Consider the following 21,431-nt stretch of genomic DNA (forward strand, 5'->3'; position numbering starts at 1 on the left):
AAATGACCTTTACAGGATAACACAGGGGCCTCAAGAGTCCCTAAGGGATTATGTGAACAAGTTCAGTCGGGAATCCTTAGACATCCCGCATCTTGATGTTGCAACAGCTGTGCAAGCTTTCAAGATGGGGCTGCAAAAGGATTCTCAATTTTACCAAGACCTTGTAATGAACCCATGCAGGAACTTGGACGAAGCTCGAAACAGGGCCCTAAGATATATTCGATTGGAGGATGACAGAAAGATGCAAGAGAGGATGAATGCATCCTCAACATATGAATCAACTAATAGGAAGTCAGAATCCTCGTACAAACCATACCGCTCTAAGCCGTATGGTAGAAATGATAACAAGAGAGTGAATGCTGTTGAAGACGAGGATCCTGAAGAATATCCTGAGTTATCTGAATATTGCTTTTCTGTTAACATTCCTGAATTGATGTATGCCATGCAGGGTTTAGGAGACAAGGCTAGGTGGCCTCGAAAGAATCAACAAAAAGTTGATTGGAAAGATAAGTCAAAATGGTGTGCCTTCCACGAAGATTTCGGACATGTGACTGAGGATTGCATTGCCCTAAGGAAAGAAATAAGCTATCTTTTGAGCAAGGGGTATCTGAAAGATCTCTTAGGAAGAAAGAAGAATAAAGGTCAGGATACTGAGAAGGATCCTGAACGGGCAGCCTCACCTCCCGCAGATGCCAAGATAATCAACTTCATTTCGGGAGGATCCGACATTTGTGGGACTTCGTATTCGGCGGCAAAAAGACATGCAAAAGAAGCTAAGGCTGAGAGGGGAGACAAACCTGTCAGGATGACTACCCTCACTACTGACAAAATGATCACATTTGATGCTGATGACAGGGATACTGTCCAAGATCCTCATCATGATGCTCTAGTAATAACGTTACATGTGGCTAACCATTTGGTTGATAATGGCAGCTCCGTCAATATAATCCAACTAGAAACTCTGAAGAGAATGAATGTGTCTCCGATGGATATCACTTCAAAGTCCACCGTGCTTGTTGGGTTCAGTGGAGAGGCTAGGAACACAGTGGGTGAGATAAAGTTACCGGTATATGTTGAAGGAGTCAACTCGATACAACGTTTCTGTGTGATGGATTCTCTATCCTGCTATAACATCATACTGGGAAGACCATGGATTCATGATATGAAGACTGTACCATCAACATATCACCAATGCATCAAGATCCCTAGTCCTTGGGGAGTTGTAAAAGTTGATAGTGATCAGCAGGAAGCGAAAGAATGTTACTCATCCTCGATGAAATCCTCGACCAAGCCTAGTGCAGCATAGCAATTAAAGATACGGGCCCAGGATATCATGGAGGATCCGGAGCAGGATGTGAAAAATTATCCTGGATTAGGATAATCCTGATATCTCGGTGCTCGTAGGAACCAATATCCCTCAGGATATTGAGGAGCAGTTAACTAACTTTTTGAAATGCAGGATGTCAACATTTGCATGGAAGCATGAGGATATGACGGGTATATCCAAAGACATTATCACTCACAAGCTTGGAATTGACAGGTCAATCAAGCCTGTACAGCAAAAGAGAAGGAAGTTCGCCCCTGAACGAAATGCAATTATCCAAGAGGAAGTTGAGAGATTATTGAAGTCCAAGATTGTTTTGGTCAAAAATCACACAAGGATAATGCAACCAAACTTTATGTAAATGGGGTATGATGCTTGGTTTGTAGAAAAAGTATAGGATCACTTCAATATGAAATATGCAAAGACACAATGATTTATACGAGGAAAAAGCCCTTGATCAATGTATGATCTCCAGCATAAAAAACCTCGGGTGATGGCAACTACCGATCACCAACTTCAATATAAGAAAAATATAGTTACAACTTCGGATGATAATGAGCTGAGTACAAGGATCACTATAGTTTCGAGTGTCTAAGCGTGTGAGAATTGTGTTATGTGTTCTTCCGAATGAGGAAGAGTGTTATATATACAAGTGTAGGTGACCTATTTTAGGTAAAAAGACTAATAATCAGCTCATTACCCCTTTAGAAATAAAAGTAAATCTAGCCTAAATTATCGCCCTTAAATCATGCCAAGTTTCCATATCCTTCACAACGTCCATCTCCGATTAAGCACATGCCATAGTTGTGAAGACGTGTCCTTTAATTGTGATGCTAAGAGCGGATCCTGCTAGTCATTCCTGCAAAACAACATTAAATTCAACGAAAGCAACTGTTAGCATGAGGATCCTATGATGGTTCGTGATCCTGATCTTGGAGGTCTGCTGAGGATCACTATCTGCCAAAGAAACATGGATCACTGGTTAGGATCACATGTGAGGATCATGTATTGTAAAAAATCCAGCCCTAACAATTGCCCCCAAAATATAAGGAGTTTATTGTAAATTAACGAGTTGTATTTTGTTTTGATCTTATCTGCAACGAACAATTCGGATAACTAGCCGTTAATTTCGAACTAGCCGTTGCAACCTTTACGTCATTGAGGTGACATCCCTGCAAATCATGATTATAAATAGGAGATAGGGTTAGAATCAATCTTCATTTGAATTCAAGATATTCTCCCTTTATAATCTCTACCGAAGATCAATCAGGTATTCTCTTCTCTTTCTTCCCTCTCTTGCTCTGTTTTTCTGCTTTTATCCTGCCAAGAGTATGTTGCTCCGAAATTCTCCTCACAAGGATCACAAGAAGATCAGTCCTTTGAAAAGCCAAGGGATCGTCAAAGACTCTCCTACAGAGAGGTGCTGCTTTACTGATGCTCATGTTGATAGGATCCGTCATTGTTTTCCGGCGGATACCGTCTTCAAGTCTTTTACTCCCACCGCTCTGAGTGATTTCGTTTCCGACGCCTGGGTGGCCTTTCCTGCAACTCCGTTTACCATAGGATATTCATATCCTTTTCCAGCCTTCACTCAGTCCTTCTTTTCTCTGACCGGTATGTCCTATATCCAGGCCATGCCGATGATCTGGAGGGTTCTGTGTACCCTTGAGAGGATCATCGAGCAGGAGGGGATTGACTTAGGGATGCCAGAGCTGGCCGAGTTATATGATCTTACCACATTTGGTTCCTGTCGATACCTGTTGAAACGGAAAGCTGGAGAGGATCACCCTGTTTTTAAGGTCACAAAAAATGATACCAACTGGAAGCGACGATTCTTCTTTGTTAGGAGAGATACCATCCCTAACGGGGAGGATCTGCCCAAGGAGTGGGCTACTCATGGTAGGATAGAGGATCCTGGAAGGATCACCATCAGACTTGTCTCTTATGATGAGGATCACTAATGTCTTTTTCGTCTTTTGTTGTTTTTTCAGCTATATCCGTTACTCATCTCAAGTTAACTCCTGCTGCAAGAGAGAGAGTTTTAGCTTTCAAGAAGCTTGATCCTGAGACCAGAAGTTTTCAAGTCACCATCCAAGATTCACAAGAAGTATCCTCCGCATCTGCCACTATGTCAAGTAAGTATCCTTATTAAAAAGTAAGTTATATGTAAGACTGTTTAGTTAGTAAGGGAACTTATCTTGTTTTGATTGTGTAGGTGCTGGGAAACCTGCTAAGTCTGCCTCCAAGTTTGGGATTGATGAACTTGCCAATGTCAAGTCTTCAAGAAAGAAGACCCCTGCTGCTAGTCCCTCTGCTTCTACCCCTAAAGCTCCTATTAGGGGTAAGGGAAAGAAGAGAAAGGCTTCTGAGGATCTTCAAGGATTCCCTCTGATTCGCCAGCAGTTTCTTGATTCTGTCAACGAGGTTAGGATCACTGCCCCTGTTGGTTATCTTGATGGTTTTTGAGGATCACCTGTGTTTGGCGTCGTTGTTTTTGCAGAAACTTACTGAAATAGAGACTTATGTTAACCACGTTGAAGATCAGGATCGCCAAATTGCCGACCTCCAACAGATGGGTGTGCTGAAGGATCTCAAGATAGCTGATCTTGAGAAGGAGCTCCGGGCTATCAAGGACGAAGCTGTCAAAGCATTGATCAAGTTTGACTACGAGAAGCATGATATCACCCAGGATGCTAAGGTCTCTGCTGCGATAACCATGTATAAGATCCAGCTGCAAATGGCTGCGGAGGCTCAGGATCCTTCTTTTGACAAAGGCACATGGGACGTGGAAGGTTGGAAGGCGAGGCTGGCAGATTTGGAGGATGATGATGATGCCGAGGATATCGCTATGCTTGAAGGTGGAGATGCTGGTAAGGATCAGGGGGAAGCAAGTGGAGCTGGTGGTGATGGTGCAGCGAAGGTTTGAGTTGCAGGATTGGGCAATGATGGAAACTTCTAGACATAGCCGGAGCCCAATTTTTTGAGTTTGGTAGTGGTTGTTGTTAGGGCTGGATTTTTATTATAGGTGATCCTTACACATGATCCTAACCAGTGATCCTTATTTCTTTGGCAGACAGTGATCCTCGGCAGGACTCCAGGATCAGGATCATGGGACATTATGGTGATCCTCATACTAACGGCCACTTCCGCTTAATACAATATTGTTTTGCAGGACCATCTAGCAGGATATGCTCTAGACATCATGATCCAGGGACGCGTCTTCACAAATATGGCAAGAGCTTAATTGAAGAAGGACGTTGCACAGGATATGGAAACTAGGCTTGATTTATGGGCGGCTATTTAGGCTAGATTGTATCTCATTTCTAAAGGGGTAATGAGCTGATAATTAGTCATTTTACCTAAAATAAGTCACCTACACTTGTATAAATACCCCTCTTCCTCATTTTGGAAGAACACACGACATACGACACAACTCTCAAACACTTAGACGCTCAGTGATCCTAGTACTCAGCTCATTACTATCCGAAGTTGTAACTACATTTTTATTATATTAAAGTTGGTGATCGGTAGTTGCCATCACCCGAGGTTTTTTATGCCGGAGATCATCCATTGATCAAGGGCTTTTTCCTCGTATAAATCATTGTGTCTTTGCATCTTTATCACAGAAGTGATCCTTTACTTTCATAATTAACCAAGCATCATACCCCGTTTACATAAAGTTTGGTTACATTATCCTTGTGTGATTTTTGACCAAAACAGTTTGGCGCCCACCGTGGGGCAATTGGTGCTTCGTTCATAAGAAAATCTTTTGTTCGAAATCATTTCAAAGAGTTACATGGCTTCATCATTGAAGAACACGTCCACGGCGATGTCTGCGGTCACCTCATCACAGATCACCTTGCCTCCTCCACCGGCAGGATCTCAGAAAAATACTGAGAAGAGATCAACTCCCACTTTCTCTAAACCTCTATCTTCTTCTGCTATGAATTCTTCTATCCCCAGTACTAGTGATGTATTTGCTTTAATTTTGCAGATGAAGGATCGTATGCAGCAGCAAGATGAAACTAACGAGAGGATCCTCAGGGAAATTGGAGATCTCAAAAGACAAAAGAAAGCGGCAGAGGATCATTCACCACTGATGCCCAAATCCTTGAGCTTTGATACTCCAATGATCACTTCCCAGCCATCAGGGATCCCGGACGTGCAAATCATAGGGGAGTCAAGAGGATCACATCTCAACTCGGCAGCAATGACTCAGACATCAGACTCACATTTTCAGCCTGTAGGATCCTATCCTCAATACATGGGATCCTTCATGAATCCGGGAGCCTATCCGGGGGCACAGCAGTTTCGAGGATCCTACTTTGTTCCAGGATCATTCCAGGGCCAAGGATCCTCCTTTGTTCCAGGATCATCCCAGGTTCACGGATCCTCCTTCGTTCCAGAATCATCCCAGATACCAGGATCCTTACAGATGCCAGGATCCCTAAAAAGTTTGCAAACAGGAAGTCTAGATGTCCATCAAGGGGATTTCATTCCAATGCAGACCATTGCTTCCACTGGTCCCTCCATTGTTCCAGAATCCCAGCAATTCGGATTCCCTAACTTGAACCCAATGGGAGGTAACACTTTAAATAATTATCCTACCACTAACCATGGATTCATGCAGGATACAGGTACCAATCATGCTATGGCCAGGGAATTACAGAAACTAAAGGACATGATCTCAAGTGTTCCAGGGGTAGTCAAGCCTATCCCAGAGATTGCAGATGGGAGCCACAAGGTATCTCGCTTTGCACCACCAATTTGTGATGCAGAGGTACCCAAAAGGTTCCATATCCCTACCATGAAGTTGTATGATGGCACAACGGATCCAGAGGAGCATATAGCACAATACAGGGAGAGGATGGAGATCAATCCTATCCCAGAAAAATTGAAGGAAGCATGCCTATGTAAAGGATTTGGATCCACTCTTACTGGATCAGCTCTTAAGTGGCTGCTAAGTCTTCCCCCTTACTCTATTACTTCATTTGCCAATTTAGTTAATTTATTCAATAACCAATTCTCTTGTAGTAGAAAATTTGAAAAATTAACTAGTGATTTGTACAGGATAACTCAAAATAATAATGAATCATTAAGGGATTATATAACTAAATTTAGTAAAGAATCCTTGGACATTCCTAACTTGGATATGGCTACGGCTGTTGAAGCCTTCAAAATGGGACTGCTTAAGGATTCATTATTCTATGATGATCTTGTTATGACACCATGCAGGAATTTAGATGAAGTAAGAACTCGAGCACTCAGGTTTATCCGGCTAGAGGATGACAAGAGGATCCAGGAAAGACAAGTAGGATCCTCAAAACAAGATAAGCAAGGATCCTCCTTCAAAAGCAACAAGTTCAAATCCTACCATAGAAACGAGAACAAGAATGTGCATGCTGTTGACCAAGAAGAGGATGATGAAGAATATCCTCCAATCTCAGAATACTGTTTTTCCGTTGATAATCATGAACTAATCCTTGCAATGCAGAATCTAGGTGAAAAGGCTAGGTGGCCCAGAAAGAATGATAAACCATCCGGGACTAAAGACAAGTCCAAATGGTGTGCATACCATGAGGATTTCGGGCATCTAACTGAAGATTGCATAGCCTTAAGAAAAGAAATTGGATACCTGCTAAGCAAGGGGCATCTAAAAGAATTGTTGGGGAGAAAAAAGCAAAGGACCCAGGATCCTGAAAGGATCCCTGAAAAGGCTCCAGCACCTCCGGCAAACGCACAAGTGATTAACTTTATATCCGGAGGATCAGACATTTGTGGTACATCCTTTTCAGCGGCCAAAAGACATGCAAAAGAATCAAAAATGGATAATGGAGAAAGACCTATTAGAACCTCAAGTGTCTCAGAAGGAAAGATGATAACATTTGATGAGGATGATCGCATTAACATTCAGGATCCTCACCATGATAGTTTAGTTATCACTCTCTTTATCTCTAACCACTTTGTCCGCAGGATCCTTATTGACGGAGGGAGCTCAGTGAACATTATCCAGCTTGATGTCTTGAAGAAGATGGGAATCCCAGAATCAGACATCACACCAAGATCCTCCGTGCTTGTAGGATTCAGTGGGGAAACGAAGAAAACTCTAGGGGACATCAAACTCCCAATCTACGTGGAAGGATTACATAATTACCAAAAATTTTGTGTTATTGACTGTTTATCTTGTTGCAACGTTATTCTTGGCAGGCCTTGGATACATGACATGAAAGCAGTTCCATCTACCTACCATCAATGTGTGAAGCTCCCTAGCCCATGGGGAATAATCAAGATCGATAGTGACCAGCAGGAGGCTAAGGATTGTTATACCTCATCTATGAAGCCAACCTCGAAGCCAAGGGAGCAATAGCAATTACAGTATCCTCCAAGGAATGTCTTGGAGGCAAGGGAACAAGATGTAGATGAAATCCTCTTGGATCCTAGTGATCCTGAATCAAAAATCTATATCGGATCAGGGATCCTTGGCAAGATGAAAGAAGACATGATATCCTTCCTCAAAAGAAGAAAATCTACCTTTGCTTGGAAACATGAAGATATGACAGGTATATCTAAGGATATTATTACTCACAAACTTGGCATTGACAGGTCTATCAAACCAATCCATCAAAAAAGGAGGAAGTTTGCACCAGAAAGGAATGCCATTATCCAAGAAGAAGTAGAGAGACTACTTCGAGCAGGTATGATCAGAGAGGTAAAGTATCCAAAATGGTTAGCCAATGTGGTTGTTGTCCAAAAGAAAAACGGAAAGTGGAGGGTGTTAGGGCTGGATTTTTACTATAAGTGATCCTTATACGTGATCCTAACCAGTGATCCTTGTTTCTTTGGCAGGCAGTGATCCTCAGCCGGACTTCAGGATCAGGATCATGGGACGTTATGGTGATCCTTATACTAACGGTCACCTTCGCTTACTACAATATTATTTTGCAGGAACATCTAGCAGGATATGCTCTAGGCATCATGATCAAGGAACGCGTTTTCACAATTATGGCAAGAGCTAAATTGAAGATGGACGTTGTACCGGATATGGAAACTTGGCTTGATCTAAGAGCAGCAATTTAGGCTAGATTATCTTTATTTCTAAAGGGGTAATGAGCTGATATTTAGTCATTTTACCTAAAATAGGTCACCTACACATGTATAAGTACCACTCTTCTTCATTCGGAAGAACACACACGACATACGACACAACTCTCAAACACCTAGACACTCAGTGATCCTTGTACTCAGCTCATTACTATCCGAAGTTGTAACTACATTTTTATTATATTGAAGTTGGTGATCGGTAGTTGCCATCACCCGAGGTTTTTTATGCCGGAGATCATACATTGATCAAGGGCTTTTTTCTCGTATAAATCATTGTGTCTTTGCATCCTTTATCACAGAAGTGATTCTTTACTTTCATAGTTAACCAAGCATCATACCCCGTTTACATAAAGTTTGGTTACATTATCCTTGTGTGATTTTTGACCAAAACAGTTTGGCGCCCACCGTGGGGCAATTGGTGCTTCATTCATAAGAAAATCTTTTGTTCGAAATCATTTCAAAGAGTTACATGGCTTCATCATTGAAGAACACGTCCACGGCGATGTCTGCAGTCACCTCGTCACAGATCACCTTGCCTCCTCCACCGGCAGGATCTCAAAAAAATACTGAGAAGAGATCAACTCCCACTTCCTCTAAACCTCTATCTTCTTCTGCTATGAATTCTTCTATTCCCAGTACTAGTGATGTATTTGCTTTAATTTTGCAGATGAAGGATCGTATGCAGCGGCAAGATGAAACCAACGAGAGGATCCTCAGGGAAATTGGAGATCTCAAAAGACAAAAGAAAGCGGCAGAGGATCATTCTCCACTGATGCCCAAATCCTTGAGCTTCGATACTCCAATGATCACTTCCCAGCCATCAGGGATCCCCGACGTGCAAATCATAGGGGAGTCAAGAGGATCACGTCTCAACTCGGCAGCAATGACTCAGACATCAGATTCACATTTTCAGCCAATAGGATCCTATCCTCAATACATGGGATCCTTCATGAATCCGGGAGCCTATCCGGGGGCACAGCAGTTTCAAGGATCCTACTTTATCCCAGGATCATTCCAGGGCCAAGGATCCTCTTTTGTTCCAGGATCATCCCAGGTTCAAGGATCCTCCTTCATTCCAGGATCATCCCAGGTTCAAGGATCCTCCTTCATTCCAGGATCATCCCAGATACCAGGATCCTTACAGATGCCAGGATCCCTAAAAAGTTTGCAAACAGGAAGTCTAGATGTCCATCAAGGGGACTTCATTCCAATGCAGACCATTGCTTCCACTGGTCCCTCCGTTGTTCCAGAATCCCAGCAATATGGATTCCCTAACCTGAACCCAATGGGAGGTAACACTTTAAATAATTATCCTACTACTAACCTTGGATTCATGCAGGATACAGGTACCAATCATGCTATGGCCAGGGAATTACAGAAACTAAAGGACATGATCTCAAGTGTTCCAGGGGTAGTCAAGCCTATCCCAGAGATTGCAGATGGAAGCCACAAGGTATCTCGCTTTGCACCACCAATTTGTGATGCAGAGGTACCCAAAAGGTTCCATATCCCTACCATGAAGCTGTATGATGGCACAACGGATCCAGAGGAGCATATAGCACAATACAGGGAGAGGATGGAGATCAATCCTATCCCAGAAAAATTGAAGGAAGCATGCCTATGTAAAGGATTTGGATCTACTCTTACTGGATCAGCTCTTAAATGGCTGCTGTTTTGGTCAAAAATCACACAAGGATAATGTAACCAAACTTGATGTAAACGGGGTATGATGCTTGGTTAGCTGTGAAAGTAAAGGATCACTTCTGTGATAAAGATACAAAGACACAATGATTTATACGAGGAAAAAGCCCTTGATCAATGTATGATCTCCGGCATAAAAAACCTCGGGTGATGGCAACTACCGATCACCAACTTCAATATAATAAAAATGTAGTTACAACTTCGGATAGTAATGAGCTGAGTACAAGGATCACTGAGTGTCTAAGTGTTTGAGAGTTGTGTCGTATGTTGTGTGTGTTCTTCCGAATGAGGAAGAGTGGTATTTATACATGTGTAGGTAACTTATTTTAGGTAGATAGACCACTAATCAGCTCATTACCCCTTTAGAAATAAAGATAATCTAGCCTAAATTGCTGCCCATTAATCAAGCTAAGTTTCCATATCCGGTACAACGTCTATCTCCAATTTAGCTCTTGCCATATCTGTGAAAACGCGTCCCTGGATCATGATGTGTAGGGCATATCCTGCTAGGTGTTCCTGCAAAACAATTTTGTAACAAGTTGAAGTGACCGTTAGTGTAAGGATCACCATATCGTCCCATGATCCTGATCCTGAAGTCTGGCTGAGGATCACTATCTGCCAAAGAAACAAGGATCACTGGTCAGGATCACGTATAAGGATCATTTATAGTAAAATCCAGCCCCAACAATTGCCCCCAAAATATAAGGAGTTAAATGTAAATAGATGAGTTATATTTTGTTTTGAGCTTATCTCTAACGGACGATTCCGATTTACTAGCCGTTGCACATGGACTAGCCGTTATGATCTTTACGTCACTGATGTGACAATCCCTGCGAATCATCATTATAAATAGGAGATAGGGTTAGGATCATTTTGCATTTAAATTCGAAGTATCTCCCTTTATAATCGTCACCGAAGGCTTGATCAGGTATCATCTTCTTCTTTTTCTTCTTTGCCCTGTTCTTTCTTGCTTTTACCCTGTTTTTGTCTCGAATATGCTTCTTCGGAATTCACCGCACAAAGGCTCTAAGAAGGATAGTCCCTTGAAAAGCCAGGGGATTATCAAAGATTCTCCTATGGAGAGATGCTGTTTTACCGATATCCAAATAGACAAGCTTCGCCATTGCTTTCCGGCGAACGTTGTTTTTAAGTCTTTTGATCCTACTGCTTTGAGTGATTTTGTTTCGGACACTTGGGTGGCCTTTCCTGCTACTCCTTTCCTCATCGGGTATTCATATCCTTTTCCGACATTTACCCAATCTTTCTTTTCTCTTACCGGCATCTCATTTATCCAAGCTATGCCGATGATCTGGAGGGTTCTATATACCTTTGAGAGGATCATCGAGCAAGAAGGGATTGATTTGGGGATGTCAGAGTTAGCTGAGCTCTATGATCTCACCACCTTCGGTTCTCACCGGTACTTGTTGAAACGGAAATCTGGGGAGGATCACCCTATCTTCAAAGTTACCAAGAATGATAAAAACTGGAAACGTCGGTTTTTCTTTGTTAAGAGGGATTCCATCCCGGATGGGAAGGATCTGCCCGAGGAATGGGCCACTCATGGTAGGGTAGAGGATCCTTAAAGGATCACTATCAGTCCTGTCTCGTATGATGAGGATCACTGATGTCTTTTCTTTATTGTTTTTCTATGCAGCTATCTTCGTTGCTCATCTGAAGTTAACCCCCGCTGCGAAAGAGAGAGTGTTAGCTTTTAAAAAGCTTGATCCTGAAGTTAGGAGCTTCCAAGTCATTATCCAAGATTCTCAAGAGATATCCTCTGCATCTGCCACGATGTCAAGTAAGTATCCTCATAGAAAGTTAGTTTTATGTAAAAATATTTAATTTTAGAAGGGAACTTATCTTGTTTTTTGAATTGTGTAGGTGCTGGAAAATCTGCCAGGTCCGTTAAATCTGCCTCCAAGTTTGGGATTAGTGACCTTGCCAATGTCACCTCCTCAAAGAAGAAAGCTTCTGCTGCCAGCCCTTCAGTCTCAGCTCCTAAAGCGTCCATTCGGGGTAAGGGAAAAAAGAGGAAAGCCTCTGATGAACTCCAAGGATTCCCTCTCCTTCGTCAGCAATTTCTTGACTATGTGAACGAGGTGAGGATCACTGCCCCTGTTGGTTATCTAGTATCTTTCGATGATCACCTGATTCCGAGCTTGTCTTTATTTCTTTTGTTTGCAGAAACTTGCAGAGATTGAAACTTATCTTGGCAATGTTGAGGACCAGGAGAGCCAGATTGCCGATCTTCAGCAAATGGGTGTGTTGAAGGATCTCAAGATAGCGGATCTTGAGAAGGAACTCCAGGCTACCAAGGATGAAGCTGCTCAGAGGCTGATTGACACGGATAATGAGAAGCAGGAGATCATCCAGGATGCCAAGGTCTCTGCCGCAACTGCTATGTACAAGATACAACTACAAATGGCTGCGGAGGCTCAGGATCCTGCCTTTGACAAGAGCTCATGGGACGTGGAGGGTTGGAAGGCAAGGTTGGCGGGCCTGGAGGATGAGGATGAGACTGAGGAGATCCCCATGCTGGAAGGCGGTGATGCTGATAAGGATCAGGGTGGAGAAGCTGGTGGTGATGGAGCAGTGAAGAAGTAAGCTGCATGATTGGGCGATGATGGATATTGTTGACTAGGCCGGAGCCCAATTTTTTAGGATTGGTAGTGGTCTTTTGTGGTTGTTGATGTTTGAAACAATTATGGTTTGTAATCTCTGGACAATAGTTTCTTAGGGTTAAGGATCCTGGATCCTTTGAACAATAGGTAGGATTACACATGGTGGAGGGATCCTCTGTTTGGGGGATGAAGCCGTTGTGATCCTGCCGCCTTTTAATTTCCCTGCAATACTTTTGAACCTATTATCATGGACACCCTTTACCTACCCCAGCGGACGGGCCACGTATTGCTGGTAGAAGCTTTGGGTAGGTAATTTTGACAACTTTTTGAAAGGGTTAAAGATCCTTTTGTTTAATAAATAAAATCTTAAACTTTTGTCGCTTATCTTGTGTTATTATCCTTTTTGATTTTCAATTGTTTTGACACATGTTTGTTTGAAAAGTTGAGCAAATTATGTTTAAGAAATTTAGGATATGATCCTGGATCAAATATCCTATAATCGAAAGTTTTCAAGATAGTTTATTTTAAGGATCATAGGTTCAGTTGCCAAGGTCTAAAGGTTATTCAAATGAATAATGAAATTAAAAGTAGTTAAGGATCATACCTGAGGATCCAAGTTAGGATCCTAACCTTTAATCGGAATTACCATAGGTAAAACTTTAATGGATAATAAGGATTAAGGATCCTTAATTGTTTAACTTCGAAAACCTGAAAAAATGGAATACAACTTGGGACTAAGCCAATATAAAGGATAAGTTAGTAACTGGGGACAAGCCCAAAGGATAACTGAGAATGATCCCAGAGGATCACTGGGGACGAGCCCAAAGGATAACTGGGGATGATCCCGGAGGATCACTGGGGACAAGCCCATAGGACAACTGAGGATGATCCCGGAGGATCACTGGGGACAAGCCCATAGGATAACTGGGGACAAGCCCAAAGGATCGTATGTAAACTGGAGTATGGCCCTTTCTGGCAACTATCCAAACTTAGTGACATGAAAATGTCAAAACCTTAGCTAACGTGAAAACGTTAGAAACCTTAGGAACGGATGTATGGTGCGTCCACCATTATACGTAGGATCCTGGGTATAGCCAGTACGATGAGGTCGCCAGCCCCGAAAGTGGGTACTGATCCCAAGGACGTGAACTATATCAGGATCATCGTGCGCTGCTGGCGGAAACTGGGGATAATCCCAAGGATAACTGGGGTTGGACCCAAGGATCTGTGGTGCTTTTGAAGATCTTTGATGATATGCTGAAGATACCTGAACTTATCATAACTCAAATGGTTTGTGAGTAGGGGATGAAGGATACATGATCCTTATCCTTAAAAAATAAGAAAATGCAATAGTTTTAGGATAAGCATATTACCTGAGTAAGGATCACCGATATCTCCAGGATCCTTCAAGGATACTTCAATGTAAGGATCACATGCAGGAAGGATCATGTTCACATGAAATATTTCTTTAAGTGAACAGCATTCCAGGCTCTTGGTAACAAGTTTCCTTCCATGGTTAGCAACCTGTATGCCCCCTTTCCTGCTTCAGCTTCAATCAAGTAGGGACCTTCCCATTTTGGTGCTAGCTTCCCGTCAGCAGGATTGATGGTATTTTGAAATGCTTTTCTCAACACCATATCTCCGACTTGGAACTTCCTTATCCTGACATTCTTGTTGTAGGCACCAGCCATCCTTTGTTGGTAGCTTGCCATCCTTATCCTAGCTAGATCCCTGTTTTCCTCAATAGTATCCAAATCCTGAGTTAGGATCGTAGCATTTTCTTCAGGATCACGAGCACTTGTTCTAGCAGTTGGGATCACCATCTCTGTTGGGATCACTGCTTCTGCCCCAAATACTAAAGAGAAGGGTGTCTGACCGGTGGCATTTTTGGGAGTTGTCCTATCAGCCCATAGCACATAAGGTAACTCTTCTGCCCATTTCCCTTTCTTGGATCCTAGCTTCTTCTTCAGATTGTTGATGATGATCTTGTTGGATGATTCTGCTTGACCATTGGCTTGTGGGTGAACTGGTGTTGATGTGATCATCTTGATTCCCCAACTGTCACAAAAGTTAGTGGTTCTCCTTCCAATGAATTGAGAACCATTATCACATACAATTTCAGAGGGAATGCCAAATCTGGTTATAATGTTTCTTTTGATAAAGGATATAACTTCCTTCTCTCTGACTTGAGCAAAGGCTTCAGCTTCTATCCACTTGGAGAAATAGTCAGTCATGGCAAGCATAAATACTTTTCCACCAGGTGCTTTAGGAAGCTTGCCAACTATATCCATTCCCCATCTCATGAATGGCCAAGAGGATGGTATTGGGTGTAAGAATTCAGCTGGTTGATGGAGGATATTGCTATGTCTTTGGCAAGGATCACACTTTTTAGCATATTCTACAGCATCCCTTTTCATGGTTGGCCAGTAGTATCCTGTTCTAAGGATCCTTGAGAATAATGCCCTGCCCCCAGTGTGGTTTCCACAATCTCCTTCGTGGAAGTCTCTCAATACTTCTTCTATTTCAGGATCTTCAACACATCTTAAATATGGTCCTGCAAGGGATCGTTTATATAGCACATTATTTAAGATTGCAAATTGAGATACCTTAATCCTGAAAGCTCTAGGATTTTCTCCCGTTGGAATCTCCCCATGTTGCAAGTATCTCATGATCGGTGAGATCCATGATCCTGAATAAGATTAGGCTTCTTTACTAGGGATCATTGCAGTATCCTCTTCTATTTCCATGGCTACTTGATTTTCAATAGCAGGAGCCAGGATATGGATGATAGGGATACTTATATCTTCTGGAATTTTTAAGGATGATCCTAGGTTGGCCAATGCATCAGCTTCCGTGTTATCCTCCCTTGGTACCTGTGTTAAGCTAAAAGAAACAAAAGAGAGTGCCAATTCTTTGACTATCTCTAAATATTTGGTTAGTTTTTCACCTTTAACAGCATAGGATCCGTTAAAGTGATTAGTGATCAATAATGAATCTACATATACGTTAAGATACTTTACCCCCATATCCTTAGCGATTTGTAAGCCAGCAATTAGGGCTTCATACTCAGCCTCATTGTTAGTTGCTTGGAACTCACAGGCTATGGAGTGGGGTATTATGTCCCCCTGTGGCGATTTTAGGAGGATCCCTAGCCCTGTGCCTTTGATGTTTGAGGATCCGTCAGTGTGTAGGATCCAAGGATCCTTGGTCTCATCCAGCTGCTGGACCTCCAATTCTGCTTCCTTTTGTAGATCACTACTGAAATCAGCCACAAAGTCAGCTAGTGCTTGAGATTTAATGGCTGTTCTTGGTTCGTATCTTATATCATGGGCACTAAGCTTCACTGCCCACTTAGCCATTCTCCCTGACATATCCGGTTTCCTGAGGACATTCTTAATTGGAAAATTAGTTTTAACAATAATAGTATGGGTTTCAAAATAATGCCTTAACTTCGTGGATGCCATGATTAATGCAAGGATGAGTTTTTCGAGGTGTGAGTACCTGGATTCGGCATCAAGTAGACTTTTACTTACATAGTAGATAGGATATTGTGTACCTTCGTGATCCTTAACAAGGACAGCACTTACAGCGGTTGAGGATACCGCCAGATATAAGGATAACACATCTCCTTTTTCCGGTTTTGCTAATGCTGGTGCTGAGGACATATATTCTTTTAGGGCTTGTAAGGCATTCTCATGCTTCTCAGTCCATTCGAACTTCTTATTCTTTCTTAGGATATCGTAGAATTCTTTGCACTTTTCTGAGGATTTCGATATGAACCTGTTCAAAGCTGCTATCCTGCCTGTTAGTCTTTGAACATCCTTGGCATTGGCAGGAGATTTGATATTTATTAATGCTTTGATTTGTTCCGGGCTTGCTTCAATGCCCCTCTGGGTTACCATGTATCCTAAGAACTTTCCTGCCTTAACACCAAAATGGCATTTTGAAGGATTAAGTTTCATGTTGTAACTATCAAGGATATCGAATGCTTCTTCCAAGTCCCTTAGGTGATCCTCAGTTTTCTTTGACTTGACCACCATATCATCTATGTACACCTCCATAGTTTTTCCAATTTGATCTTTGAACATCATATTTACCAGCCTTTGATATGTTGCACCTGCTCGAAGTAGTCTCTTCTCTCTACTTCTTCTTGGATAATGGCATTCCTTTCTGGTGCAAACTTCCTCCTTTTTTGATGGATTGGCTTGATAGACCTGTCAATGCCAAGTTTGTGAGTAATAATATCCTTAGATATACCTGTCATATCTTCATGTTTCCAAGCAAAGGTAGATTTTCTTCTTTTGAGGAAGGATATCATGTCTTCTTTCATCTTGCCAAGGATCCCTGATCCGATATAGATTTTCGATTCAGGATCACTAGGATCCAAGAAGATTTCATCTACATCTTGTTCCCTTGCCTCCAAGACGTTCCTCGGAGGATACTGTAATTGCTATTGCTCCCTTGGCCTCGAGGTTGGCTTCATGGATGAGGTATAGCAATCCTTAGCTTCTTGCTGGTCACTGTCGATCTTGATTATCCCCCATGGGCTAGGGAGCTTCACACATTGATGGTAGGTAGATGGAACTGCTTTCATGTCATGTATCCAAGGCCTGCCAAGGATAACGTTGCAACAAGATAAACAGTCAATAACACAAAATTTTTGGTAATTATGTAATCCTTCCACGTAGATTGGGAGTTTGATGTCCCCCAGAGTTTTCTTCGTTTCTCCACTGAATCCCACAAGCACGGAGGATCTTGGTGTGATGTCTGATTCTGGGATTCCCATCTTCTTCAAGACATCAAGCTGGATAATGTTCACTGAGCTCCCTCCGTCAATAAGGATCCTGCGGACAAAATGGTTAGAGATAAAGAGAGTGATAACTAAGCTATCATGGTGAGGATCCTGAACATTAATGCGATCATCCTCATCAAATGTTATCATCTTTCCTTCTGAGACGCTTGAGGTTCTAATAGGCCTTTCTCCATTATCCATTTTTGATTCTTTTGCATGTCTTTTGGCCGCTGAGAAGGATGTTCCACAAATGTCTGATCCTCCGGATATGAAGTTAATCACTTGTGCGTTTGCCGGAGGTGCTGGAGCCTTTCAGGGATCCTTTCAGGATCCTGGGTCCTTTGCTTTTTTCTTCCCAACAATTCCTTTAGATGCCCCTTGCTTAGCAGGTATCCAATTTCTTTTCTTAAGGCTATGCAATCTTCAGTTAGATGCCCGAAATCCTCATGGTATGCACACCATTTGGACTTGTCTTTAGTCCCGGATGGTTTGTCATTCTTCCTGGGCCACCTAGCTTTTTCACCTAGATTCTGCATTGCAAGGATTAGTTCATGATTATCAACGGAAAAACAATATTCTGAGATTGGAGGATATTCTTCATCATCCTCTTCTTGATCAACAGCATGCACATTCTTGTTCTCATTCCTCTGGTAGGATTTGAACTTGTTGCTTTTGAAGGAGGATCCTTGCTTCTCCGGTTTTGAGGATCCCGCTTGTCTCTCCTGGATCCTCTTGTCATCCTCTAGCCGGATAAACCTGAGTGCTCGAGTTCTTACTTCATCTAAGTTCCTGCAAGGTGTCATAACAAGATCATCATAGAATAATGAATCCTTAAGAAGTCCCATTTTGAAGGCTTCAACAGCCGTAGCCATATCCAAGTTGGGAATATCCAAGGATTCTTTACTAAATTTAGTTATATAATCTCTTAATGATTCGTTATGATTTTGAGTTATCCTGTACAAATCACTAGTTAATTTTTCAAATTTTCTACTACAAGAGAATTGGTTATTGAATAAATTAACTAAATTAGCAAATGAAGTAATAGAGTAAGGGGGAAGACTTAGCAGCCATTTAAGAGCTGATCCAGTTAGAGTGGAACCAAATCCTTTACATAGGCATGCTTCCTTCAACTTTTCTGGGATAGGATTGATTTCCATCCTTTCCCTGTATTGTGCTATATGCTCCTCTGGATCCGTTGTGCCATCATACAGCTTCATGGTAGGGATATGGAACCTTTTGGGCACCTCTGCATCACAAATTGGTGGTGCAAAGCGAGATACCTTGTGGCTTCCATCTGCAATCTCTGGGATAGGCTTGACTACCCCTGGAACACTTGAGATCATGTCCTTTAGTTTCTGTAATTCCCTGGCCATAACGTGATTGGTACCTGTATCCTGCATGAACCAAGTTAGTAGTAGGATAATTATTTAAAGTGTTACCTCCCATTGGGTTCAAGTTAGGGAATCCATATTGCTGGGATTCTGGAACAACGGAGGGACCAGTGGAAGCAATGGTCTGCATTGGAATGAAGTCCCCTTGATGGACATCTAAACTCCCTGTTTGCAAACTTTTTAGGGATCCTGGCATCTGTAAGGATCCTGGTATCTGAGATGATCCTGGAACGAAGGAGGATCCTTGAACCTGGGATGATCCTGGAATAAAGGAGGATCCTTGGCCCTGGAATGATCCTGGGATAAAGTAGGATCCTTGAAACTGCTGTGCCCCCGGATAGGCTCCCGGATTCATGAAGGATCCCATATACTGAGGATAGGATCCTGCTGGCTGAAAATACGAGCCCGATGTCTGAGTCATTGCTACTGACTTGAGATGTGATCCTCTCGTCTCCCCTGTGATCTGTACGTCTGGGATCCCTGATGGCTGAGAGGTGACCATTGGAGTCTCAAAACTCAAGGATTTTGGCATCAGTGGGGAATGATCCTCTGCCGCTTTCTTTTGTCTTTTGAGATCTCCAATTTCCCTGAGGATCCTGTCATTAGTTTCATCCTGCCGCTGCATACGATCCTTCATCTGCAAAATTAAAGCAAACACATCACTAGTACTGGGAATAGAAGAATTCATAGCAGAAGAAGATGGAGGTTTAGAGAAAGAAGGGGTTGGTCTCTTCTCAGCATTTCTCTGGGATCCTGCCGGTGGAGGAGGTAGAGTGGTTTGTGCTGAGGTGACTGCAGACATTGCCGTGGAGGTGTTCTTCAATGATGAAGCCATGTAACTCTTTGAAATGATTTCGAACAAAAGATTTTCTTATGAATGAAGCACCAATTGCCCCACGGTGGGCGCCAAACTGTTTTGGTCAAAAATCACACAAGGATAATGTAACCAAACTTTATGTAAACGGGGTATGATGCTTGGTTAGCTATGAAAGTAAAGGATCACTTCTGTGATAAAGATACAAGGACACAATGATTTATACGAGGAAAAAGCCCTTGATCAATGTATGATCTCCGGCATAAAAAACCTCGGGTGATGGCAACTACCGATCACCAACTTCAATATAATAAAAATGTAGTTACAACTTCGGATAGTAATGAGCTGAGTACAAGGATCACTGAGTGTCTAAGTGTTTGAGAGTTGTGTCGTATGTTGTGTGTGTTCTTCCGAATGAGGAAGATGGGTATTTATACATGTGTAGGTAACTTATTTTAGGTAGATAGACCACTAATCAGCTCATTACCCCTTTAGAAATAAAGATAATCTAGCCTAAATTGCTGCCCATTAATCAAGCTAAGTTTCCATATCCGGTACAACGTCTATCTCCAATTTAGCTCTTGCCATATCTGTGAAAACGCGTCCCTGGATCATGATGTGTAGGGCATATCCTGCTAGGTGTTCCTGCAAAACAATTTTGTAACAAGTTGAAGTGACCGTTAGTGTAAGGATCACCATATCGTCCCATGATCCTGATCCTGAAGTCTGGCTGAGGATCACTATCTGCCAAAGAAACAAGGATCACTGGTCAGGATCACGTATAAGGATCATTTATAGTAAAATCCAGCCCCAACACATATATTGTTAAACATTTCATTTGTAATACATGTTTTACTTGTTTTGATTTGATCAAGTTCGCAACTTGACTCAATCATTCTTGTCTCATGCTTTTCTCGTGTTTGAGTGTGCTTACACACTCTTGATTCTATTATTCTTGTTTCATGCTTTTCTTGTGTTTGAGTGTGCTTACACACTCTTGATTCTATTATTCTTGTTTCATGCTTTTCTTGTGTTTGAGTGTGCTTTCCATGTATATTCGTTCGTGAATTATTTCTATACTTCTAAATTTTACTTAAGCAATAACTCTTACCGGATGTTGATCAAGCTTGAACCGAACACTTATTGGCAACCTTAAGCTCTGATTACCAACTTGTAAGACCCAGCTTAAATTACCAAATTTAATAACCTAAAAACCTTGCATTTAACGCCAAAATGACGACTTTACAAAAACTTTCATAGTTTAAACCCAAAATTAACACAACCTTCGTGTATTGTTGTTACAAACCACATTCAAGACAGTAACTACCATTAATTTACATAGTTTCTAACACAAAGTTTGGATGCGGAAGCGTTCTAAAAATGTGTGTGTTCGGTTCGACTCGCTTGCTTGATCTTCATCCTTTTTCTTGGTACCTGAGAACTAACATTTAAAACAAGCATTAGTACTAACACTCTTGGAAATTACGTATTCGAATCAGGTCCGAACACAGATTCGAGAAAATGATCAAAACAACTTTTGTCAAACAGGGCTCCACCGTAATTTACGGTGTCACCGTAAATTACGGTGGCTTCTGGTCACTTGGGGTCTACCGTAACACAGTAGAGACTCACCGTAAAGAATTTCAGGCCACCGTAAATTACGGTACTACCGTAATTTACGGTAGAC

The sequence above is a fragment of the Helianthus annuus genome, chromosome 3, assembly GCF_002127325.2.
Source record: "Helianthus annuus cultivar XRQ/B chromosome 3, HanXRQr2.0-SUNRISE, whole genome shotgun sequence".
In the NCBI taxonomy this organism is placed as follows: Eukaryota; Viridiplantae; Streptophyta; class Magnoliopsida; order Asterales; family Asteraceae; genus Helianthus; species Helianthus annuus.